This window comes from Bubalus kerabau, chromosome 18 (assembly GCF_029407905.1).
Source record: "Bubalus kerabau isolate K-KA32 ecotype Philippines breed swamp buffalo chromosome 18, PCC_UOA_SB_1v2, whole genome shotgun sequence".
Taxonomy (NCBI): Eukaryota; Metazoa; Chordata; class Mammalia; order Artiodactyla; family Bovidae; genus Bubalus; species Bubalus kerabau.
The window spans coordinates 20,790,887-20,818,267 of record NC_073641.1 but is presented as its reverse complement, the minus strand read 5'-3'; the positions used below and the strand labels follow the sequence as shown (position 1 = coordinate 20,818,267).

At 39.0% G+C, this 27,381-nt stretch overlaps 1 long non-coding RNA gene across 4 annotated transcripts in view; it reads right to left on the bottom strand.

Moving 5' to 3' along the window:
- The window catches only part of LOC129633320 (uncharacterized), a 607,349-nt gene that overhangs the window by 386,141 nt on the left and 193,827 nt on the right, over positions 1–27,381 (bottom strand). The window lies entirely within an intron of this gene.

Here is a 27,381-nt window from a genome sequence, read left to right as displayed (position 1 = left end):
ACTCTTTTTCTTAAAATATCAAAGGAAAAACAGATAACGGGAGTCACACCATTCTAGATAATATAGACTATTAGAGACCTATAACAATTAAAACATGATACCAGCTTCAGACAAGAAAGACAAATGATTGCAAGAAAAAGATTAGCTGCCAAAGATTCATATTCTAAATATGTATGGTATAAAATTTCAGTATAAGAAAATGTGACATTTCAAATCACTGAAGAATGTTAAGATAAATAAATCACAACAAGCTATGAAGAAAACTGGCATGTACATGCCCAAAAAATACTCAAGTCACAAAGGGAGAGGCTAAGTGCCAGAGGCTAAACTCCAAATTCAGCAAGACAAACCATTTGAAATTAAGCAGCTCATCAATCATGCTACTGGAACTATGGATGTGCATCAGCTTTGTCTGCATTTACTAGTCCATCATTTTCCTTCCTCCTCATCCTTCATTTGCCACTGTCTCAGCATCACTCTGGGCTTCCTCGATGGCTCAGATGGTAAAAGAATCTGACTGCAATGCAGGAGACCTGGGTTCAATCCCTGGGTCAGTAAGATCCCCCAAGGAAAGGAATGGCTACCCACTCCAGTATTCTTGCATGGAAAATTCCATGGACAGAGGAGCCCAGCAGGCTACAATCCATGGGGTCACAAAGAGTTGGACATGACTGAGCAACTAACACTTTCACTATTTTCAGGATCACACTAGCTTTGGTCCGGTTTAGTCGCTCAGTCACACCCAACTCTCTGAGACCCCATGGACTGCAGCATGCCAGGCCTCCCTGTCCATCACCAATAACCAGAGCTTGCTCAAACTCATGTCCATAGAATTGGTGATGCCATCCAACCATCTCCCGCTCTATCGTCCCCTTCTTCTCCTGCCTTCAACCTTGCCTAGTATCAGAGTCTTTTCCAATGAGTCAGAAAGTGAAAGTGAAATCACTTGGCCGTGTCCAACTCTTTGTGACCCCATGAACTGCAACCTACCACGGTCATCCACCCATGGGATTTTCCAGGCAAGAGTACTGGAGTGGGTTGCCATTTCCTTCTCCAGAGGATCTTCCCAACCCAGGGATTGAACCTGGGTCTCCCACATTGTAGGCAGATGCTTTACCATCAGCCACCAAGGAAGTCAGAGGGTGGGATGAATTGAGAAAGTAGCATTGACATATATACACTACCATGGGTAAAATAGATAGCTAATGGGAAGCTGCTATGTTGCATGGGGGGAGCTCAGTTTGGTGTTCTCTGACAAGCTAGAGGGGTGGGATGAGGGGCTGTAATGGGGCTCAATAGGAAGATGATATATATATAATTATGGCTGATTTGCACTGCAGAAACCAACACAACATTGTGATGCAATTATTCTCCAATTAAAATAACAATGAAAAATTTTTAAAAAGAAAAAACAATCACAATGTCCCCACAAATTATGCCCCCTAAATTAACCAAAATGATATAGCAAGGAGAAATTTTAAAAATCTTTTTGTACAGAAGCCATTTCTTATTTTCATGGCACTTAAAAAGAGAGATGTTTCTATTCTATTTATGTAGAACAGGAATATTTATCTCATAAAATGCTATTGAGGAAAAGAGAATATAAATTTTGCCTTGACATATGAGAAGCACTTTTATATCCAAAAGCCTGGTAAATGCCAAATTCTAACATGTTTGACTTTCCAACTAACCTTCTTTTTTTCAATATATTCTATAACATAACCTTTTGTAAGACTGAATTTAAATTATTTTTATTTTGAGAAGTGTCCAACATTCCTTGCTGAATTCCATGGTACCAAATATCCAGGAGAGGAGGTTTCTAAACTATCCTATCACACACTTTGCTGGGCTGTTTTTAACCTTGCTGTAGACATTTAACGATAGCCTAATTTTCTAAAAATAATAACAAATCTTTGGTAACTGGTCACAAAACTAATGTAATTATAAGATTGCCAACCCACCATATAAATAGAAAAGTCGGAAACCCCACAAAGGCTTGAGTTTCTAAATGATGCCATAGAGGCCAAGATGTGTTCAAAGTGCAGTTTAGGATATTCTCCAATGAATGTTACCCCCTAACTCAGCACGGTTCATATTTATGGTATTATGGAAAAAGCCAAAGAAGAAAATTTCATCTGTAGTCTTTACAATCATTTTTCTCCCAGATACCCAAAGAGCCTTCAGTCAGCAAAACAAATGCCCTGTTGCAGAGCACAGGGATTCAAAATTGAAAATCCCCCTAGATTCTCAATGTTCTTTCCTAGGTAACAAAGATACCCCACCACCATCACCATTTGCCCTCAATATTCTATTGTTCTTCCTCTCAATGCTGCTGCTGCTGCTGCTGCTAAGTCATTTCAGTCGTGTCCAACTCTGCGACCCCAGAGACGGCAGCCCACCAGGCTCCCCCATCCCTGGGATTCTCCAGGCAAGAACACTGGAGTGGGTTGCCATTTCCTTCTCCAATGCAGGAAAGTGAAAAGTGAAAGTGAAGCCACTCAGTTGTGTCCGACTCTTAGAGACCCCATGGACTGCAGCCTACCAGGCTCCTCCAAACTCTTCCCTGAAAAATAATAACTTGACAGATAATAACCAAGTAGGATATAGTTATTTATGTTGTTTTTGTGTTTCTGTCTTCATATATATTATAAACATGTTGAGATCTGAAATTATATGGCTTTCTGCCTAGATACCCACTGTTTTGTTTATTTTAAAAAGTGCCTCTTGAAAATCTGTTAGTATCACTTAAATCTTACTGGGGAGAACCAAGAAAAAAAGACACTAAGACATAAATCAGTGTTTGTGTATTAGTGTCTATGTTTATGCACAAATGTTTTTTCCCCTCCTCTGACATCTTTCTCCTTAGAGACAACCTGGTGACAAGAAGGAACAGGAATCGTAACAGGAAACTAAATTTGAATGATAATTTTAATGAATTCTGTTTTCTACAATGCCAACACCCAAGAGCAACCACATTTGTAGAAAAATGGAAGTGTGGTAGTCACTGTTCATGAGTCTAGCCATAGACCATCGAACAAAAAAAAATCCTGTACCCTGAAACCTTGACATTACAAACTCAATTTAGGAAAAAAAAAATATTTGAAATAGGTAAGCACACTGGTAGATTATACAGAGAGATCCATAGGTTTTCTCTCTTCTTGGAATTTAGACATAGATTGTTTTTAATAAATTCTTTCCTCCGATAAGAATGAGCAGTTGCCTTGGGTTATAATATTTCTCAGTAGAGAATAGTGAAAGCACAACTACTACAAAAGAAAAGAAAGAAAGAAAAGATACATTATTTCTCTCTTCAAGGGTCACTAGATGTAGACATCTGGGACTCGGGCCACTGGGATATGTTGAAATGGCAAGACATCAATAGTTTCTTATCTAATTGATGTGACAATGTAAGGTGACAACTTTTAGGTCCACGAAGCAAGGCTAACTCGCTTACATATCATTTATGCATGTTCATTACTGGCTAGATTGAATGCAACACTTTAATCACTACGTAAGACCAGTGGAATGGGTAACATTGCAATAAAAAGATTTTAAATACAGAAATTCTTGGTGTATTTTCCTCATTTAAATCCAAAATCTAACACAAATGTAATAATATTTGAAAGCATTTCTTTCTTCTCCTTGAGTTTACTTTAAACTTTATAGAAATGATCTGGTTAATTTGTGTGTACATGTACCTTTTTTCTTCGTTGAGAAGTAGGTAAGAATAATCTATAACCACAAATGCTTGATACAGCAGCCTGATAGAAATAGCATCCTAGCAACCCCTTTCATCCTTGAAATGATCTTCTTTGTGGGATTCCATTATCTGCCTCTCAATGAGAAGTCTTCCCAATACTGGCCATCTCTTTGGCCTTATAGTTATGAAATCAAATAAAATAATCCCACTTTACCAGCATTTGGGGGGATCCCATCCAGAGAATTTTCGTTCCAATCCCAAAGAAATGCAATGCCAAAGATTGCTCAACTACTGCACAATGGCACTCGTGTCACACACTAGTAAAGTAATGCTCAAGGGTCTTCAAGCCAGGCTTCAGCAATATGTGAACCGTGAACTTCCTGATGTTCAAGCCGGATTTAATAAAAGCAGAGGAACCAGAGATCAAATTGCCAACATCCGCTGGATCACTGAAAAAGCAAGAGAGTTCCAGAAAAACATCTGTTTATGCCTTATTGACTATGCCAAAGCCTTTGACTGCATGGATCACAATAAACTGTGGAAAATTCTCATAGAGATGGGAATAACAGATCACCTGACCTGCCTCTTGAGAAATCTGTATGCAGGTCAGGAAGCAACAGTTAGAACTGGACATGGAACAACAGACTGGTTCCAAATAGGAAAAGGGGTACATCAAGGTTGTATATTGTCATCCTGCTTATTTAACTTATATACAGAGTACATCATGAGAAATGCTGGGCTGGATGAAGCACAAGCTGGAATCAAGATTGGCGGGAGAAATATCAATAACCTCAGATATGCAGATGACACCACCTTTATGGCAAAAAGTGAAGAAGAACTAAAGAGCCTCTTGATGAAAATGAAAGAGAGAGTGAAAAAGTTGGCTTAAAGCTCAACATTCAGAAAACGAAGATCATGGCATCTGGTCCCATCACTTCATGGCAAATAGATGGGGAAACAGTAGTAACAGTAGCTGACTTTATTTTGGGGGGCTCCAAAATCACTTCAGATGGTGACTGCAGACATGAAATTAAAAAACGCTTACTCCTTGGAAGGTAAGTTATGACCAACCTAGACAGCATATTCAAAAGCAGAGACATTACTTTACCAACAAAGGTCCATCTAGTCAAGGCTATGGTTTTTCCACTGGTCATGTATGGGTGTGAGAGTTGGACTATAAAGAAAGCTGAATGCCAAAGAATTGATGCTTTTGAACTGTGGTGTTGGAGAAGACTCTTGAGAGTCCCTTGGACTGCAAGGAGATCCACCAAGTCCATCCTAAAGGAGATCAGTCCTGAGTGTTCTTTGGAAGGACTGATGTTGAAGCTGAAACTGCAATACTTTGGCCACCTTATGCGAAGAGCTGACTCATTGGAAAAGACCCTGATGCTGGGAAAGATTGAGGGCAGGAGAAGGGAATGACAGAGGATGAGATGGTTGGATGACATCACCGACTCAATGGACATGAGTTTGGGTAAACTCTGGGAGTTGGTGATGGACAGGGAGGCCTGGCATGCTGCTGTCCATGGGGGTCTCAAAGAGCTGGATACGACTGAGCAACTGAACTGAACTGAACATCCAGAGAATTCCCTTTTGCTGTGAACATCTCATTTTGAGAAGAAAAATAAAAAAGAATATTTGCTAAAAAATAATGGCCAGGTGGTAGAAGATTTGGGAACAATCACATATGACTGATTCCTGGTAGAACTGATCAGGTATCTCCCCTGAGGAAGGAAGTCTAAAGAGTCTATGACTGAGGAAGAGGGAGTGAAATTTCTTCTATGATGCTCCAGTGGGCACATAGCAGAGACTGGTTAGATGCTAAACAAACCTACATCTTCTCAGGCACACAGCTCAACTATGGGCACACCTCATTTTATTGTGTTTCTCAGGTACTGTATTTTTTTCAAATAGAAGGCTTGTGTCAATGCTGTGTCAAACAAGTCTATTGGTGCCATTTTTCCAAAATAATTGGCTCACTTCCTGTCTCTATGTCACCTTTTGGCAATTCTCACAATATTTCAAACTTTTTCATTACTATTACATTTGTTATAGTGATTTCTGATCAATGACCTTTGATATTACTCTTGTAATGATTTTGAGGTCCCTTGAACTTCACCCACATAAGACAGTGAACTTAATCTATAAATGTTGCATGTATTCCAACTCCATTGACTGGCTGCACCCCTGGATGTCTCCTTCTTCCCAGGCCTCCCTATTGAGAGACACAATATTGAAATTGGGCCAGTTAATAACCCTACAGTGGTTTCTAAGTGTTCAAGTGAAAGGAAGAGTTGCATATCTTTCTCTTTAAATCAAAAGCTTAGAAATGACTGAGTTCAGGGAGGAAGCTGTGTGGAAAGCTGAAATAGGCTGAAGGCTAGAGGTTTTGAGGCAAACACAAGCTATGAATGCAAAGGAAAAGTTCTGGAAGGAAATTAAAACTGCTACTCCAGTGAACACACAAATAATAAGAAAGTAAAACAGACTTGTTGGTGATATGGAGAAAGTTTTAGTGGCTTGGGCAGAAAACGAAATCAGCCAAAACATTCGCTCAAACTGAAGTCCAATCTAGAGCAAGGCCCTAACTCTCTTTAATTCCGTGAAGGCTAAGAGAGGTGAAGAAGCTGAAGAAGAAAACTTTCAAGCTGGCAGAGGCTGGTTCACAGCGTTTCAGAAAGAAGCTATCTACACACAGAAAAGTGCCAGGTGAAGCAGCAAGTGTTGATGTAGAAGCAGCAGCAAGTAGTCCAGATCTAGCTAAGATAATGGATGCAGGCAGCTACACTAAAGAACAGATTTTATTAGAAGATGCCATCTAGGACTTTCATAGGTAGAGAGGAGAAATCAATGCCTGGCTACAAAGCTACAAAGGATAAGTTGACTCTCTTGTTAGGGGTTAATACAGCTGGTGACTTTAAGTTGAAGTCAATACTCATTTACCATTCTGCAAATCCTAGGCCTCTTTAGAATTATGCTAAATCTACTCTTTGCTCTACAAATGGAACTACAAAGCCTGTATGACAGCCTATCTGTTGAAAAAGTGGTTTACTGAATATTATAAGCCTACTGTTGAGACCCACTGCTCGGGAAAAAAAAAAGACTTCTCTCAAAATATTACTGCTCACTCACAGAGCTCCTTGTCACCCAAGAGCTCTGATGGAGATGTATAACAAGATAAATGTTGTTGTTTTTTGCCTGCAAATACAACATTCATTCTGCGACCCATGGATCAAGGAGAAATTTTCATTTCAGGTCTTATTTAAGATAACCATTTTGTGAGGCCATAACTGCCACAGATAGTGATTCCTTTGATGTATGTAATACAAAACCTCCTGGAAAGGATTCACCATTCTAGATGCCAGTAAAAACATTTCATCATTCATGGGAAGAGGTAAAATATCAATATTAACAGGAGTTTGGAAGAAGCTGATCTCAACCTTATGTGATGACTTGGGGGGGTTCAAGACTTCAGTGAAGGAGGTAACTACAGATGTGGTGAAAACATCAAAAGAACTAGAATTAGAAGTGGGCCCTAAAGATGGGACTAAATTTCACAATCTCATGATAGAACTTTAACAGATGAGGAACTGCTTCTTATCAATCAGCAAAGAAACTGCTTTCTTGAGATATAATCTACTGCTCGTGGAGATTGTTGAAATTACAACAAAGGATTTAGGATGTTAAATACACTTGGTTGATAAAGCCGCAGCAGGGTTTGAGAGGATTGACACCAAAAGGTGAAATGCTATCAAACAGTATTACATGCTACATAGAAAACTTTTGTGAAGGGAAGTGTCAATCATTGTGAAAACTTTGTTGTCTTATTTTAAAGAATTGGCACAGCCACCTCAACTTTGAGCAACCACCACCCTGATCAATCAGTAGCCATTAACATTGAGGCAAGACCCTCCATCAGCAAAAATATTATGATTCACTGAAGGCTCAGATGTCGATTAGCATTTTTTTAGCAAAAAGGTATTTTTTTCATTGGGACTTCTCAGGTGGCAGTAGTGGTAAAGAACCTGCCTACAAATGCAGGAGACTTGAGAGACACAGGTTCAATCCCTGGGTCAGGAAGATCCCCTGGGGAAGGAAATGGCAACCCGCTCCAGTATTCATGCCTGGGAAATCCCAAGAACAGACAAGCCTGGTGGGCTATAGAGTTGGGGTCGCGAAGAGTTGGACATGACTGAAGTGACTTAGCACACACGCATGCATTTTTTAAATTAAGATGCATACATTGGGGGTTGACACAGTTAATAGATAATATAAATAGAACCATAATACGCAGTGAGAAACAAAAAATGTATGTGACTCACTTTACTGCAATACTTGCTTTATTGTCATGGTCTGGAACCAAACCCACAATATCTCCTGGGATGCCTGTACACTTCCCAGCAACTACTGCAGTTACATTGGGCAGTGTGATTGACTTCCGATCAGTGCTATGGGACAGAAGGGATACATGTCACTCTCAGACTGGCCCTTAAAATCTCCCACGTGATTCTCCATGAGAATCTCCTGAGAGTGCTTGTGCATTCAGTTCAGTTCAGTTCAGTCGCTTAGTCGTGTCCAACTCTTTGCGACCCCATGAATTGCAGCACACCAGGCCTCCCTGTCCATCACCAACTCCCAGAGTTCAACCAAATTCTTGTCCATCGAGTCAGTGATGCCATCCAGCCATCTCATCCTCTATCATCCCCTTCTCCTCCTGCCCCCAATCCCTCCCAGCATCAGAGTTTTTTTCCAATGAGTCAACTCTTCACAAGCAGTTAATAGATCTGAGCCTTACTCTAGCTAAATCTTTGATGTCCTTATTCCCAAATCTTCCTTTATGAGGTCTTTCTGCTATCTCATCCTTCTCTTACTCTGAGCTCTTGCCCATCTCCTTACACACCTGAATTAATGAAGTTACTGAAGGTCTCTTTTGTAACTTTTGTATGAATACTTTCCCTCCCCAGCCAAACAAGAACTGTTCAAGAGGGGAAAAAATTCCTTTTGTATATGCTCCTGTGCTCCCACCAACATATGTGGTCGTGTACTCTACACACAAGAAATGAAAAGTTTCACACTTAGGCAATTTCTCTTAGCCAACTGAGGCCAACTCATTAAAAAGAAGCATTTCTAGTGATTAGAGACACATTTCTAATCTCCAGGTGTTTGTCCCTTGTATTCCTCAGCCAAAAACTATGTAGAAAAGGAGGCTCTATTTGCTAAGTTTTACATTCATAGAAACATCTGTTCATCTTCTTGAGTGGATAGGGAAATTTCAAAGACCTAACATCCTTGATCAACAGCAAAAATAAAAATCCAGCCACCTTAGTACACAGTTTTAATGCACACCCTGATATCCTTTTAAAATAATCTCTAATGTTTAATTCAACCCAGGCCTCAATGCTTAAACAAGATAAATTAGTCAATTTTTCTCATGTGAAAAAGAAACTTTTTCCCTTCAGCTGGTTCATTTAATAAGTATACACACATTCAGAGATCCTTTAAAATTTAGATTTTTATGTTCAAATGAGTATTTTCCTTCCAATCTCCCAATACAGTCTGAAAATCAATCACTTTAAAAAAATCCTTCCTAATTTCTCAAATACTTTCCTCTTACTTATATAGATGTTGTTAGCATGGATTTTTCACAAAACATGGATATAGCATGGATTTTTTACTTAACAACATAAGATGAATATTCTGAAGTTTCTGGAGAATGAACCCTTGATATTGACCAGGAATCCCACTACTTACTCAAAACGACTCCCACACACTCTTCACCACAACTACCATATTTCAAGTTCTCTCAGCCCTCCTCAACTTCCCTGTTCCCTCATAGACAAAGATACTGTGCCATGCTTTACAGGAAAACAAAAATCCTATGTGGGGAACTCCTTTATCCTCTTCATACCAAGCATGCAAACACAGGCATCTCTGAAAATCCTTTCCTGCCTACTCCCCTTCTCCCATGATCCTTTTTCTCATCTAAATGGCTGCCCACTCCCTATCAGTTAAATTTCACCAATGACTTTTAAACATATTCAAGTCTCTCTCATCTTATACAAAAAACCTTTCCCCAAAACTGCATATTCTATTTGCTATTCTCTTTCTGTAAGACTTGTCTATTTTGATTGAGGCCTGTTTCACAGCCCTAACTCACTCTTCACCCTGCTCTTATCTGTCTTTTTCCATATCCATCACAAAAAAAAATAAATAAATAACTCTTGCTAAGATCACCAATGAATATCATGTCAATAACTCCAAAGGACTTTTCAAAATCCATATTACTTGACACTGCTAGTCACTCCATCTTCAGCAAAGTATATCTTCCTTTTGTTTTCATGATGCTAGTGGTTTCACTCCTATCACTCTTTTGTGATACTCTTGTATCCTCTGTAAGTTGATCTTCCTTCAAACAGCTGTGAAATGAAGTTCTTCAAGGCATGGTTCAAGGCTCTGCTTTCTTATCACTCCTTAGTAACTCCCTAAACAATGGCACCCATGGTCATGATGTCATTACCACCTCCATACTTATAATACACAAAGGTATATTTTCCGCCCTGGCCTCTCCTCTAAGGCTTCAAAATAATAGGTTTAAATGTCAGTTTGTTGTTTCTGCTTATCTCTCTCAAAGCAACTCCAAACCCAACATGTTCAAAATTGAACTTGAAATCTGCCTCCCAAATCGATCTGCTTGCAGGGTCTCTATCACAGTGAATGTTGCCATCAGTTATCCAACATGCTTTTCTTCTCCTGACCCCATATTCAGTCCATCACTGATTTTTACCTCATAACCACTTCTGAAACCCCTCCTCCACACTCCATCTTCACATCATCACTTAATCACACTGTGTCCTATCTGGCCTTGAAAGCTCTACAGTTTCCTGCTGGTCTTCCCCAAGCACACCTTGGCTGTCTGCCAATCCTGTCTGCATTGAGATGGAAAGAGCTGTTTAGATCACAAATCCAACTTTGTCATTCATATATTTTCAGTGACTTCCCTTTGCCTCTAGGAAGGATGAAAGATACTTTTTAGGACCCAAAGACTTTGCTTGTCTGGCCTCTTACTGTCATCAGGCCTCAACTAGAATCTTATTTCCATGGGCTCTTTCCCTCCTCTTCTCCCTTGAGATCACTCTGGCCTTCCCTTCAGTTCCTGGAATTTCAATGACCTGATCTGATGCCAGGGTTTTGCCTCAACCACCCCAACATTTACCCGATTAATGCCTAGGTACTCTTCAGCTCTCCTCTCTAAGGGACCACATCCCTGATAAAAACAAACTCTCCTATTATTCTCTCCAACATCAGGGTCTTTTCCAATGAGTCAGCTATTCACCAACCCTAATTCTGGGAAAGACTGAAGGCAAAAGGAGAAGAGGATAGCAGAGGATGAGAGGGTTGGATGGCATCACCAATGCAATGGACATGAACTTGGACAAACTCCAGGAGATGGTGAGGGACAGGGAGGCGTGGCATGCTGCAGTCCACGGGCTCGCAAAGAGTCAGACACAACTTAGTGACTTAACAACAACAATTATTCTCTCCAGAAATATCATGTACCTGATTTCATGGTGCCTGTTCCAATTTTCTATCACAATGGATGGTTAGCTTCACATTTGATCATTTTTTACAGTATTCCTAATTTCTATCACAATTAAATGGGAGCATCTCCACTATAGGAATCATGTTCATTAATTTTTATCTGCAGGATCCAGCACAGTACCTAAGAGATGGCAGGTACTCAAAAAATGTCTATTGAAAGAATAGAAGAAATATTAACCCAGACTCAAAGATGCTATATTACATAAAGAAAGAACCAATGTGTAGGTTATGGAATTAGATGCATAAGCTCAAATTCTGGCTTACTAATTGTGTGATCATGCAAAAACTAGTTTCACTAATGAGAATGAGATAAAACCCAACCTCATAAGGTAAAATTATTTTTATGATCAATTTCAATTAGAGTTTTGTAACTCTAATACCTTAGGGTGCACCTAAGGTATATTCATGGAGATTATTATTTTCAAAAAAATAAAAATTTTACACTGCTCTAAGACTCTGTACACAAAGACAGAGTATATCATGGTCCTTTCACATAGCTCCACCTGCCAGTATCCCTGTCAAGGAACAATGTGACCTACAGAATGAGTGATAGGACTCATGCTCCACAACAAGACAACCAGCAGGACTCCCTGAGACAACCTGGAATGTTATCAGGTAAGTGACCTTCTCCTGAGGAAGTTAACTGAAACTAACATCGAATCTAGCTTAATCCACTATTTGATTTAACAACCAGCTGCCAAGAGACATTCATACCAATTGCCCTAACAGTCAACTCTCAAAGTTTCCCAGTCTTTTCAATAAATGGTGCTGGGAAAAACTGAAAAGCTATATGTAAAAGAATGAAATTAGAACACTCCATAACACCATACACAAAAATAAACTCGAAATGGACCAAAGACCTAAATGTACGGCTAGACACTTAAGAGACATAAAACTCTTAGAGGAAAACATGGGCAGAATACTCTTTGACATAAATCACAGCAAGATCTTTTTTGACCCACCTCCTGCAGCAATTAAAATACAAACAAAAATAAACAAATGGGACCTAATTAAACTTAAAAGCCTTTGCCCAGCGAAGGAAACTATAAACAAGATGAAAAGACAACCCTCAGAATCAGAGAAAATATTTGCAAATGAAGCAACTGACAAGGGATTAATCTCAAAAACATACAAACAGCTCACGCAGCTCCATATCAAAAAGACAAGCAACCCAATCAAAAACAAAACAAAAAAAAATGGGCGGAAGACCTAAATAGACATTTCTCCGAAGAAGACATACAGATGCCTCACAAACACATGAGAAGATGCTCAACATCACTAAGTATTAAAGAAGTGCAAATCAAAACTACAATTAAGTGTCAGTTCACACCAATCAGAATGGCCATCAATAAAATAAAAAACACTGGAGAGGGTATGGAAAAAAGGGAACCCTTTTGCACTGCTGGTGAGAATGCAAATTGATAAAGCCACTATGGAGAACAGTTTGGAGATTCCTTAAAAAGCAAAAACTAGAACTACCATATGATCCAGCAATCCTACTCTTGGGCATATACCCAGAGAAAAACAATTCAATGCCCTCTTAGAATGCTACTAAATTGTTGAATATTTTAAAACATAGAAAAAGAAATACCATATGACTTAGCGATCTCATTCCTGGGCATAAAGCCAGGGGAAATCATAATTCAAAAAGATACACACACTCCAGTGTTCATAGCAGCACTATTTGCAAGGACATGTGTGTGCATGTGAACTAAGTAGCTTCAGTTGTATTCAACTCTTGTGACTCTATGGACTGTAGCCTGCCAGGCTCCTCTGTCCATGGGATTCTCCAGGCATGAATACTGGAGTGGGTTGCCATGCCCTCCTCCAGGGTATCTTTCAGACTCAGAGATTGAATCCACCTCTCTTACATCTCTTTCATTGGTGGGCAGGTTCTTTACCACTAGTGCCACCTGAAGACATGGAAGCAACCTAAATGTCCATCAACAAGGAATGGATAAAGAGGATGTGGTACATATATACAATGGAATATTACTCAGCCATAAAAAGGAATAAAACTGTGCCATTTGGAGAGTCGTGGATAGATCTAGTGACTGTCATGCAGAGTGAAGAAAGTCAGAAAGAGAAAACATCATGGAGCCAACAAGTTCCAGAGAAAGACATACCATGCTAATTCTCCAGCAACACAGGAACATAGCCCTGAGTATTAATATACAGGCAGCCCAAAGTCACACCAAACCCATAGACATGTCAAAACTCACTACTGGACACTTCATTGCACTCCAGAGAGAAGATATCCAGCTACACCCACCAGAACACTGATACAAGCTTCCCTAATCACGAAACCTTGACAAGTCACCCATCCAATCCCACCCACAGGCAGCAACCTCCACAATAAAGAGGAACCACAAACTTCCAGCCTACAGAAAGGCCACCCCAAACACAACAATCTAAACAAGATGAAAAGGCAGAGAAATATTCAGCAGGTAAAGGAACATGATAAATGCCCACCAAACCAAACAAAAGAGGAGGAGATAGGGAGTCTACCTGAAAAAGAATTCAGAATAGTGATAGTAAAAATGATCCAAAATCTTGAAAACAAAATGGAGTTACAGATAAATAGTCTGGAGACAAGGATTGAGAATATGCAAGAAATGTTTAACAAGGACCTATAAGAGATAAAAGAGTCAATCAATAATTAATAATGCAATAACTGAGATCAAAAACACTCTGGAGAGAACCAAGAGTAGAATAACTGAGGCAGAAGATAGGATAAGTGAGGTGGAAGATAGAATGGTGGAAATAAATGAAGCAGAGAGGAAAAAAGAAAAAAGAATAAAAAAAAATGAGGACAACCTCAGAGACCTCTGGGACAATGTCAAACACCTAACATTCGAATCATAGGAGTCCCAGAAGAAGAAGACAAAGAAAGACCATGAGAAAATACTTGAGGAGATAATAGTTGAAAGCTTCCCTAAAATGGGGAAGGAAATAACCACCCAAGTCCAAGAAACCCAAGAGTCCCAAACAGGATAAACCCAAGGCAAAACACCCCAAAACACATATTAATCAAATTAATGAAGATCAAACACAAAGAACAAATAAAAGCATCAAGAGAAAAACAACAAATAACACACAAGGGGATTCCCATAAGGATAACAGCTGATCTTTCAATAGAAACTCTTCAGGCCAGGAGGGAATGGCAGGACATACTTAAAGTGATGAAAGAGAAAAACCTACAACCCAGATTACTGTACCCAGCAAGGATCTCATTCAAATACGAAGGAGAAATCAAAAGCTTTACAGACAAGCAAATATTGAGAGAATTCAGCACCACCAAACCAGCTCTTCAACAAATGCTAAAGGATCTTCTCTAGACAGGAAACACAGAAAAGGTTTATAAACTTGAACCCAAAACAACAAAATAAATGGCAACGGGATCATACTTGCCAATAATTACTTTAAATGTAAATGGGTTGAATGCCCCAACCAAAAGACAAAGACTGGCTGAATGGATACAAAAACAAGACCCCTATATATGCTATCTACAAGAGACCCACCTCAAAACAAAGGATACATACAGACTGAAAGTGAAGGGCTGGAAAAAGATATTTCATGCAAAAGTAGACAAAAGGAAGCAGGAGTAGCAAAACTCATATCAGACAAAATAGACTTTGAAATAAAGGCCACGAAAAGAGACAAGAAAGGACACTACATAATGATCAAAGGGTCAATCCAAGAAGAAGATGTAACAATTATAAACATATATGCACCCAACATAGGAGCACCACAATATGTAAGGCAAATGCTAACAAGTATGAAAGGGGAAATGAACAGTAACACAATAATAGTGGGAGAGTTTAATACCCCTTTCACACCTATGGATAGATAAACTAAACAAAATTAGCAAGGAAATACAAACTTTAAATGACACAATGGACCAGTTAGACCTAATTGATTTCTATAGGACATTTCACCCCAAAACAATGAGTTCACCTTTTTCTCAAGTGCACACAGAACCTTCTCCAGGATAGATCACATCCTGGGCCATAAATCTAGCCTTGGTAAATTAAAAAAAAAAAAAAAAAAAAAAAACAAAACAAAAAAAAACAACCTGAAATCATCCCGAGCATCTTTTCTGATCACAGTGCAGTAAGATTAGATGTCAATTACAGGAAAAAACTATTAAAAATTCCAACATATGGAGGCTAAACAACACACTTCTGAATAACCAACAAATCACAGAAAAAGTCAAAATATGCATAGAAATGAATGCAACAACCCAATGCAAAACACAACAACCCAAAACCTATGGGACTCAGTAAAAGCAGTGCTAAGGGGATGGTTCATAGCAATACAAGCTTACCTCAAGAAACAAGAGAAAAGTCAAATAAATAACCTAATTCTACACCTAAAGCAACTAGAAAAGGAAGAAATGAAGAACCCCAGGGTTAGTAGAAGGAAAGAAATCATAAAAATTAGGGCAGAAATAAATGAAAAAGAAACAAAGGAGACCATAGCAAAAATCAATAAAGCTAAAAGCTGGTTCTTTGAGAAGATAAATAAAATAGACAAACCATAGCCAGACTCACCAAGAAAAAAGGGAGCAGAATCAAATCAACAAAATTAGAAATGAAAATGGAGAAATCACAACAGACAACACAGAAATGCAAAGGATCATAAGAGACTACTATCAGCAACTATATCCCAATAATATGGACAACTTGGAAGAAATGGACAAATTCTTAGAAAAGTATAACTTTCCCAAACGGAACCAGGAGGAAATAGAAAATCTTAACAGACCCATCACAAGCATGGAAATTGAAACTGTAACCAGAAATCTTCCGGCAAACAAAAGCCCAGGACCAGATGGCTACACAGCTAAATTATACCAAAAATTTAAAGAAGAGCTAACACCTATCCTACTCAAACTCTTCCAGAAAATTGCAGAGGAAGGTAAACTTCCAAACTCATTCTATGAGGCCACCATCACCCTAATACCAAAACCTGACAAAGATGCCACACAAAAAGAAAACTATAGGCCAATATCACTGATGAACATACATGAAAAAATCCTTAACAAAATTCTAGCAAACAGAATCCAACATCTTAAAGAGATCACACATCATGACCAAGTGGGCTTTATCACAGGGATGCAAGGATTCTTCAATATTCACAAATCAATCAATGTGATACACCACATTAACAAATTGAAAGATAAAAACCATATGATTATCTCAATAGATGCAGAGAAAGCCTTTGACAAAATTCAACATCCATTTATGAGAAAAACCCTCCAGAAAATAGGAATAGAGGGAACATACCTCAACATAATAAAAGCCATATATGAAAAACCCACGGAGAAGGCAATGGCACCCCACTCCAGTACTCTTGCCTGGAAAACCCCATGGACAGAGGAGCCTGGTGAGCTGCAGTCCATGGGGTGGCAAAGAGTTAGACACGACTGAGCGACTTCACTTTCACTTTTCACTTTCATGCATTGGAGAAGGAAATGGCAACCCACTCCAGTATTCTTGCCTGGAGAATCCCAGGGACGGTGGAGCCTGGTGGGCTGCCGTCTATGGGGTCACACAGAGTCAGACATGACTGAAGCGACTTAACAGCAGCAGCAGCATGATAAACCCACAGCAAACATTATCCTCAATGGTGAAAAATTGAAAGCATTTCCCCTCAAGTCAGGAACACGACAAGGGTGCCCACACTCACCACTACTATTCAACATAGTTTTGGAAGTTTTAGCCACAGCAATCAGAGAAGAAAAAGAAATAAAAGGAATCCAAATTGGAAAAGAAGTAAAACTTTTACTGTTGGCAGATGACATGATCCTCTACAAGGAAAACCCTAAAGACTCCACCAGGAAATTACTAGAGCTAATCAATGAATATAGTAAAGTTGCAGGATATAAAATTAACACACAGAAATCCCTTGCATTCCTATACACTAACAACGAGAAAACAGAAAGAGAAATTAAGGAAACAATTCCATTCACCACTACAATGAAAAGAATAAAATACTTAGGAATATATCTACCTAAAGAAATAAAAGACCTATATATAGAAAACTATAAAATACTGATGAAAGAAATCAAAGATGACACAAATAGATGGAGAAATATACCATGTACATGGATTGGAAGAATCAATATAGTGAAAATGAGTATACTACCCAAAGCAATCTATAGATTCAATGTAATACCTATCAAGCTACCAACGGTATTTTTCAGAGAACTAGAACAACTAATTTCACAATTTGCATGGAAATACAAAAAACACCGAATAGCCAAAGCAATCTTGAGAAAGAATAATGGAACTGGAGGAATCAACCTGCCTGACTTCAGGCTATACTACAAAGCTACGGTCATCAAGACAGTATGGTACTGGCACAAAGACAAAAATACAGATCAATGGAACAAAATAGAAAGCTCAGAGAGAAATCCACACACCTATGGACACCTTATTTTTGACAAAGGAGGCAAGAATATACAATGGAGAAAAGATAATCTCTTCAACAAGTGGTGCTGGGAAAACTGATCAACCACTTGTAAAAGAATGAAACTAGAACACTTTCTAACACCATACACAAAAATAAACTCAAAATGGATTAAAGATCTAAAACTAAGACCAGAAACTATAAAACTCCTAGAGGAAAACATACATAAAACACTCTCTGACATAAATCACAGCAGATCCTCTATGACCCACCTCCCAGAGTAATGGAAATAAAAGCAAAAATAAACAAATGAGACCTAATTAACCTTAAAAGCTTTTGCACAACGAAGGAAACTATAAGCAAGGTGAAAAGACAGCCTTCAGAATGGGAGAAAATAATAGCAAACAAAGCAACTGACAAAGAATTAATCTCAAAGATATACAAGCAACTCCTGAAGCTCAATTCCAGAAAAATAAACGACCCAATCAAAAAATGGGCCAAAGAACTAAACAGACATCTCTCCAAAGAAGACATACAGATGGCTAACAAACACATGAAAAGATGCTCAACATCACTCATTATCAGAGAAATGCAAATTAAAACCACCATGAGGTACCATCTCACGCCAGTCAGAATGGCTACTATCAAAAAGTCTACAAACAATAAATCCTGGAGAGGGTGGGGAGAAAAAGGAACCTTCTTACACTATTGGTGGGAATGCAAACTAGTACAGCCACTATGGAGAACAGTGTGGAGATTCCTTAAAAAACTGGAAATAGAACTGCCATATGACCCAGCAATCCCACTGCTGGGCATACACACCTAGGCAACCAGAATTGAAAGGGTCACATGTATCCCAATGTTCATCGCAGCACTGTTTACAATAGCCAGGACATGGAAGCAACCTAGATGTCTATCAGCAGACAATTGGATAAGAAAGCTGTGGTACATATACACAATGGAATATTACTCAGCCATTAAAAAGAATGCATTTTAATCAGTTCTAATGAAGTGGATGAAACTGAAGCCTATTATACAGAGTGAAATAAGTCAGAAAGAAAAACACCAATACAGTATATTAGCACATATATATGGAATTTAGAAAGATGGTAATGATGACCCTATACACAAGACAGCAAAAGAGACATAGATGTAAAGAACAGTCTTTTGGACTCTGTGGGAGAAGGCGAGGGTGGGATGATTTGAGAGGGTAGCGTTGAAACTTGTATATTATCATATGTGAAGTGGATCACCGGTCCAGGTCTGATGTATGAGACAGGGCGCTCAGGGCTGGTGCACTGGGATGACCCTCGGGGATGGGATGGGGAGGGAGGTAGGAGGGGGTTCTGGATAGGGAACACATGTATGCCTGTAGCTGCTTCATGTCAATGTTTGGCAAAAACCACTACAATATTATAAAGTAATTAGCCTCCAATTAAAATAAATTAATAACTTTGATTAAAAAAGAAGATGTGGTACCTATATACAATGGAATATTACTCAGCCATAAAAAGGAATAGAATCGTGCCATTTGCAGAGTCCTGGATAGACCTAGTGACTGTCACACCGAGTGAAGAAAGTCAGAGAAAAACATCATGGATTAATACATGTATGTACAATCTAGAAATTGGTGTATATATATATATTCTGTATATAGATTTTTTGCAAAGCAGAAATAGAGAGACAGAACAAACATATGGACACCAATGTTGAGACTGACATATATACACTACAATGCATGAAATAGATAACTAATGAGAATCTACTGTATAGCACAGGGAACTCTACTCAATAATCTGTGGTGACCTGAAAGGAAAGGAAATCCAAAAAAGAGGAGATATCTGTATATGTATAGTTGATTTACTTTGCTCTACAGCAAAAACTAACACAACATTGTAAAGCAACTATATTCCAATAAATTTTTTAAAATAGAAAAAAAGGATTATATACTTTCCATGAGTATTCCCAGCACTCAAATTCAGCAATTCCCAGTCTTTCCTATTTGATTCCAAAATAAAGTATAAGGATTAGCTATCATTTAAAAACAACTTCAGGTTCAAAAACTGCCATTAAAGCAAATCTGCAGGAACTATGACAAGGTATACCCAATTAGCAATGTTGTGATAGTCTCAGGTAGACACCAAAGGGACGCCGCCATACATACACATGTATCCATTCTCCCCCAAACTCCCCTCCAACCAGCCTGACATATAGCATTGAAGAGTTTCATGTTCTATACAGTAGGTCCTTGTTTTGTGTGTGTGTGTGCACGCACAATCATTCAGTAGTGTTTGACTCTGCAACCCCATGGACTGCAGCCCACCAGGCTCCTCTGTCCATAGAATTTAGCACTGTGTACATATCCATCCCAAACTCCCTAACTTCTTTCCCCCTGACAATCATAAGTTGTTTCTCTAAGTCTCTGAGTCTATTTCTTTTTTTTATAAAGAATTCATTTGTATCATTTCTTTTTAGAGTCCACATATATGGGATTTGTGTGTTGGGGCCATGTGAATTTTCACCATACTAAAACATGAAATGCAATTCCTATTTGCTTCATCTGCACAAAAGTACACTTTCTCATTACTTCAAAATAGTCTTGGCATGACAATTTCTCAATAAAAATTCTATTGCCCCAGTTTTACCGATGTAATCAAGGGTAAATCCATGCTCCCAAGATCAAACAGAAACTGGGAACCTGTGATGAGAATGACATTGTGAGCTGGGGAGAACAGAATCTGTTCTGACAATGGAGAGAAATATAAAATGCTCCTCAAGTGTGTAAAGTTTGCCACCAGCCATACTGCCTTCACGCTCTGTGTACTTCCCTTGCCTGTTCACATTTCCTTATGATGTTTTCTCTGTAGCACATGCTTTAGGGCTACCACGTTTCTTCCCAGGTCCTCTCACGTCCCCATGTGAAAATGAAGGAACTCAACATTCAGAAGAACAACTTTCTATAAACTAACAACTGATTAAATCATTAAAGCAGAATGTCACAAAACCCAACCCATTTTACTTATATATCAAAGATGTCAATAGTTATTCTTTTACTTCACACCATCCCCAAAAAGGTTTTATAGTAAAAAAAACAAAGAGACTTGACTTGTATGCCAAGCAAAGAGCCCTGCTCTCTAAAGAGACATTTTAATGCCAGGCTACCTCTCAATACTGGCAGCTGTAATAGTGAAGTTTCAAAGTCCCTAAGGAGCTGGCAACTGCAAAGATCAGCAAAGACAACAATAAAGTTGATGTCTACTGGAAGATCAAAATAATGTTCACCAAAAAAAAGTAGAACTAAGTATATTCAAATATGATACCTGGAAAATGATACCTAAAGAGACTGCTTAGATTAGAAAACCCACAGAAATGATAGCCCATTGGCTAGAAGAAGCCAGGCAGAATGGCATGGAGGGGAATAAGAAAACTGGATAAGCACAGAGAGGCTCCCCAGGATATAACAGTAACAGTATAACAAAATGTAACTAGGGAGTGAATATTAGACTCTAAACCTTAAAAACAAACATACAGAAAGTCCCAGTCATTTTATTCACACTAAGATTCATTATATCACCCCTACTGTTCCCTAGGCTGATCCTTAGACCATCTAAATCAGACAGGAACTGAACAATGGGTAGACTGCTCAGACTTTAATGACTGGTCAGAAAGATTTATTGGGGACACAAGAAAAGTAATTCTAGGGAAGAAAATAACCACAGCCATCTGTCCATTCATTTAGCTGCAGTTCAAATGTACTGCTTCTAAAACCTAAGATTCCACCTGATACATAAGTATCTCTGCAGCTCAAACAACATGAACTAATGGCTCCTTGAATTTTGCATGAACAAAGAATACCAGAACCTTTGGTAAATGACTTTTTCAATGGTTAGTATTGTCTTTGATGGGAAGCAGGGAGCAGTGGCTTTTTGCTGGTAACAATCTGTAAGATTTAAGACATGAGTGGGTAAATATAATATGAAAAGAATTGACCTAAGAGAAACTCTACGAAGTATTTACTCTCTTTTTCTTTAATTTTTTGAAGTAATTGTAAATTCATAGATATTTATAAGGAACAATTGCAGACAGATGCAGTTGATCCTTTATCCAATTTTTCCCAGTGGTAACAAGTTCACTACCAGGATACTAACACTAATAGTCAAGATACAAAACAGTTCATCCACAAAGATGTCCCATGTTACTCTTTCAGAGCCACAGCCAGCTCTTTCCTACCCTATCTCCCCTTCAGTTCAGTTCAGTTCAGTCGCTCAGTCGTGTCCGACTCTTTGCAACCCCATGAATCACAGCACGCCAGGCCTTCCTGTCCATCACCAACTCCCGGAGTTCACTCAAACTCACATCCATCGAGTCAGTGATGCCATCCAGACATCTCATCCTCTGTCGTCCCCTTCTCCTCCTGCCCCCAATCCCTCCCAGCATCAGAGTCTTTTCCAAAGAGTCAACTCTTCTCATGAGGTGGCCAAAGTACTGGAGTTTCAGCTTTAGCATCATTCCTTCCAAAGAAATCCCTGGGCTGATCTCCTTCAGAATAGACTGGTTGGATCTCCTTGCAGTCCAAGGGACTCTCAAGAGTCTTCTCCAACACCACAGTTAAAAAGCATCAATTCGGGGGGAGGAGCCAAGATGGCGGAGGAGTAGGACGGGGAGAACACTTTCTCCCCTACAAATTCATCAAAAGAGCATTTAAACGTCGAGTAAATTCCACAAAACAACTTCCAAATGCCGGCAGAGGACATCAGGCACCCAGAAAAGCAACCCAACTCTTCGAAAGGAGGTAGGAAAAAATATAAAAGACAAAAAAAGAGACAAAAGAGGGAGGGACGGAGTTCCGTCCCGGGAAGGGAGTCTTAAAAAGAGAGAAGTTTCCAAACACCAGGAAACCTTCTCACTGCCAAATCTGTGCCAAGCTTTGGAAGCACAGAGGGCAACATAAAAGGGAGAAAAAAAATAAATAAACAATTAAAAATCGCAGATTGTGAGCCCTACGGTAACTCCCCCAGCGGAGAAGCAGCGCAGACGCCTGCACAGGGCATTAGCAAGCGGGGGCTGGGCAGGGAAGCGGGGCGCGGGCTGTGTCCCTTAGAGTAAGAATCGGGCCGAATGTCCTGAGCGCTATCTGAGCGAAATAATTTGGGCTAGCAAACCAGACTGTGGGATATCTACCACGCGAAAAGCCAGCCCTAACCTAAGACACCGCCAGGCCCGCGCACAGAACAAAGGACTGAACAGAGATAGCCGGTTGCAGACCTTCCCCCTCTGGTGACAGGCAGCCAGAGCCATAAGGGGGCAATCGCAGCCCAAGAGAGACACTATCTATAAAACTGTAAGCAGGTTTCTTTGCTAACTAAAACTTCTTGGGGGTCTGGACGGTCAACATCTGCCTGAGAAGGTGCGCCGGTTTTACACCCAGATAACCGAGTGGCGGGGAGGCGATAAGTCGCAGCATTGGCGCCCGCCAAACACATCACCTGAGCTGCTCGGATCTGGGAAGAGCACAAAACGCAGGCCCAACCGAGTCTGCGCCTCTGAGGACTACCCGAGTGCCTGAACCTGAGCGGCTTGGACCTGGGAGCTCAGCCCAGGGCTGGCCTCTGATTGTTCCCAGCAGAACAACCTAGAACCCGAGCAGTGTGGGCAGGGAAGCTACACACGCCGTGAGCAGGGGCAGACCCAGTGTGGCTGAGGCACTGCGAGCGCATGCCAGTGTTATCTGTTTGCAGCATCCTCCCTCCCTCCCCACAGCGCGGCTGAACAAGTGAGCCTAAATAAAATAAAAAAATAGTGTCCTCCACCGTCCCCTTTGTGTCAGGGCGGGAACCAGACACTGAAGAGACCAGCAAACAGAAGAAGCTATAACAGAGGGAAACGCCTTGGAAGCTACAGGCCATAGATTAAAACCCTGTGGTTACTACGAACTACATAGGAAGGGGCCTATAGATCTTGAGAAATATAAGTCAGACCAAGGAACTAGCCAAAAATGAACTGAACCCACAATACTCACAACAAAACCAGAGAAAGACCTAGATATATTTTTACTATTTTTACGATCAATCTTTCTTTCTTTTTTTTTTTAATTAAAAAAATTTTTTAAGTCCTCTATTGTCCTTTAATTTTCACTTTTATAACTATTACTTTGCAAAAAAAAAAAAAAGACCCTATTTTTTTTTTTCTTCAGCAAACTTCGTATATATATTTTATAATTTTTTGACCGTGTTTTGTTTTGTTTTGTTTTTTTCTTTTTCTTCTTTTCTTTAACATTGTATTTTTGAAATTCCAAACTCTACTCTAGATTTTTAATTTTAGCCTTTTGATATATGTTATCAATTTTGTACCTATAGTTTTTTTCATAATTTCTGTGACTTTTTTTTTCCCTCTGTTTCTTTCTCTTCTTCTTTTGTATAACATCGTATATCTGCAATTCCAAACTCTACTCAAGATTTTTAATTTATGCTTTTGGGTATTTGATATCAATTTTGTACCTGTATTTTCTTTATAATTTTTGCAACATTGTTTTTGTTGGTTTGTTTGTTTTCTCTCTTTATTTTTCTTCTTCTTTTTTTTTAACATTGTATTTTTGAAATTCCAAACTCTACTCTAGATTTTTAACTTTTGCTTTTTGGTATTAGTTATCAATTTTGTACCTGTAGTTTCTTTATAATTTTCACGACCTTGTTTGTTTTTCTTTGTTCATTTTTTCTCTCTTTCTTTTCCTTCTTCTTTTCTTTAACATCGTATTTTTGAAATTCCAAACTCTACTCTAGATTTTTAATTTTAGCCTTTTGGTATATGTTATCAATTTTGTACATATAGTTTCTTTTTATAATTTCTGTGACTTTTTTTTTTTCCCCTCTGTTTCTTTCTCTTCTTCTTTTGTATAACATCATATATCTGCAATTCCAAACTCTACTCAAGATTTTTAATTTATGCTTTTTGGTATTTGATATCAATTTTGTACCTGTATTTTCTTTATAATTTTTGCGACATTGTTTTTGTTGGTTTGTTTGTTTTCTCTCTTTATTTTTCTTCTTCTTTTTTTTTTTTAACATTGTATTTTTGAAATTCCAAACTCTACTCTAGATTTTTAATTTTTGCTTTTTGGTATTAGTTATCAATTTTGTACCTGTAGTTTCTTTATAATTTTCACGACCTAGTTTGTTTTTCTTTGTTCATTTTTTCTCTCTTTCTTTTCCTTCTTCTTTTCATTAACATCGCATTTTTGAAATTCCAAACTCTACTCTAGATTTCTAATTTTTGCTTTTATGTATTTGTTACCAATTTTGTACCTTTAAGAACCCAATCTTCAGGACCCATTTTTCACTAGGGAACGAGATTACTGGCTTGACTGCTCTCTCTCCCTTTGGATTCTCCGTTTTCTCCACCAGGTCGCCTGTATCTCCTCCCTAACCCCTCTCTACTCTACCCAACTCTGTGAATTTCTGTGTGTTCCAGACGGTGGAGAACACTTAGGGAACTGATTACTGGCTGGATCTGTCTCCCTCCTTTTCATTTCCCCTTTTATCCTTCTGGCCACCTTCTGGTCTCCTGCCTCCTTCTTCTCTTCTCTGTATAACTCCGTGAACATCTCTGAGCGGTCCAGTTGTGGAGTGCACATAAGGAAGTGACTACTGGCTAGCCCACTCTCTCCACTATTGATTCCACCTCATCTCATTTGGGTCACCTCTAACTCCCTCCTCCCACTTCTCTTCTCCATGTAACGCTGTGAACCTCTCTGAGTGACCCTCACAGTAGAGAAACTTTTCATCTTTAACGTAGATGTTTTATCAATGGTGCTGTATAGAAGGAGAAGTTTTGAAACTACTGTAAAAATAAGACTGATAACTGGAAGTAGGAGGCTTAAGTCCAAACCCTGACTCCAGGGAACTCCTGACTCCAAGGAACATTAATTAACAGGAGCTCATCAAACGCCTCCATACTGACACTGAAACCAAGCACCACACAAGGGCCAACAAGTTCCAGGGCAAGACATACCAAGCAAAGTCTCCAGCAACAAAGGAACACAGCCCTGAGCTTCAAGATACAGGCTGCCCAAAGTCACCCCAAAACCATAGACATCTCATAATACATTACTGGACATTTCATTACACTCCAGAGAGAAGAAATACAGCTCCATCCACCAGAACACCAACACAAGCTTCCCTAACCAGGAAACCGTGACAAGCCACCTGTACAAACCCACACACAGTGAGGAAACACCACAATAAAGAGAACTCCACAAACTGCCAGAATACAGAAAGGACACCCCAAACTCAGCAATTTAAACAAGATGAAGAGACAGAGGAATAGCCAGCAGATAAAGGAACAGGATAAATGCCCACCAAACCAAACAAAAGAGGAAGAGATAGGGAATCTACCTGATAAAGAATTCCGAATAATGATAGTGAAATTGATCCAAAATCTTGAAATTAAAATGGAATCACAGATAAATAGCCTGGAGGCAAGGATTGAGAAGATGCAAGAAAGGTTTAACAAGGACTTAGAAGAAATAAAAAAGAGTCAATATATAATGAATAATGCAATAAGTGAAATTTAAAAACACTCTGGAGGCAACAAATAGTAGAATAACAGAGGCAGAAGATAGGATTAGTGAATTAGAAGATAGAATGGTAGAAATAAATGAATCAGAGAGGATAAAAGAAAAACGAATTAAAAGAAATGAGGACAATCTCAGAGACCTCCAGGACAATATTAAATGCTACAACATTCGAATCATAGGGGTCCCAGAAGAAGAAGACAAAAAGAAAGACCATGAGAAAATACTTGAGGAGATAATAGTTGAAAACTTCCCTAAAATGGGGAAGGAAATAATCACCCAAGTCCAAGAAACCCAGAGAGTCCCAAACAGGATAAACCCAAGGCAAAACACCCCAAGACACATATTAATCAAATTAACAAAGATCAAACACAAAGAACAAATATTAAAAGCAGCAAGGGAAAAACAACAAATAACACACAAGGGAATACCCATAAGGATAACAGCTGATCTTTCAATAGAAACTCTTCAAGCCAGGAGGGAATGGCAAGACATACTTAAAATAATGAAAGAAAATAACCTACAGCCCAGATTATTGTACCCAGCAAGGATCTCATTCAAGTATGAAGGAGAAATCAAAAGCTTTTCAGACAAGCAAATACTGAGAGAATTCTGCACCACCAAACCAGCTCTCCAACAAATACTAAAGGATATTCTCTAGACAGGAAACACAAAAACGGTGTATAAATTCGAACCCAAAACAATCAAGTAAATGGCAACGGGATCATACTTACCAGTAATTACCTTAAACGTAAATGGGTTGAATGCCCCAACCAAAAGACAAAGACTGGCTGAATGGATACAAAAACAAGACCCCTACATATGTTGTCTACAAGAGACCCACCTCAAAACAGGGGACACATACAGACTGAAAGTGAAGGGCTGGAAAAAGATTTTCCATGCAAATAGGGACCAAAAGAAAACAGGAGTAGCAATACTCATATCAGATAAAATAGACTTTAAAACAAAGGCTGTGAAAAGAGACAAAGATGGTTACTACATAATGATCAAAGGATCAATCCAAGAAGAAGATGTAACAATTATAAATATATATGCACCCAACACGGGAGCACCGCAGTATGTAAGACAAATGCTAACAAGT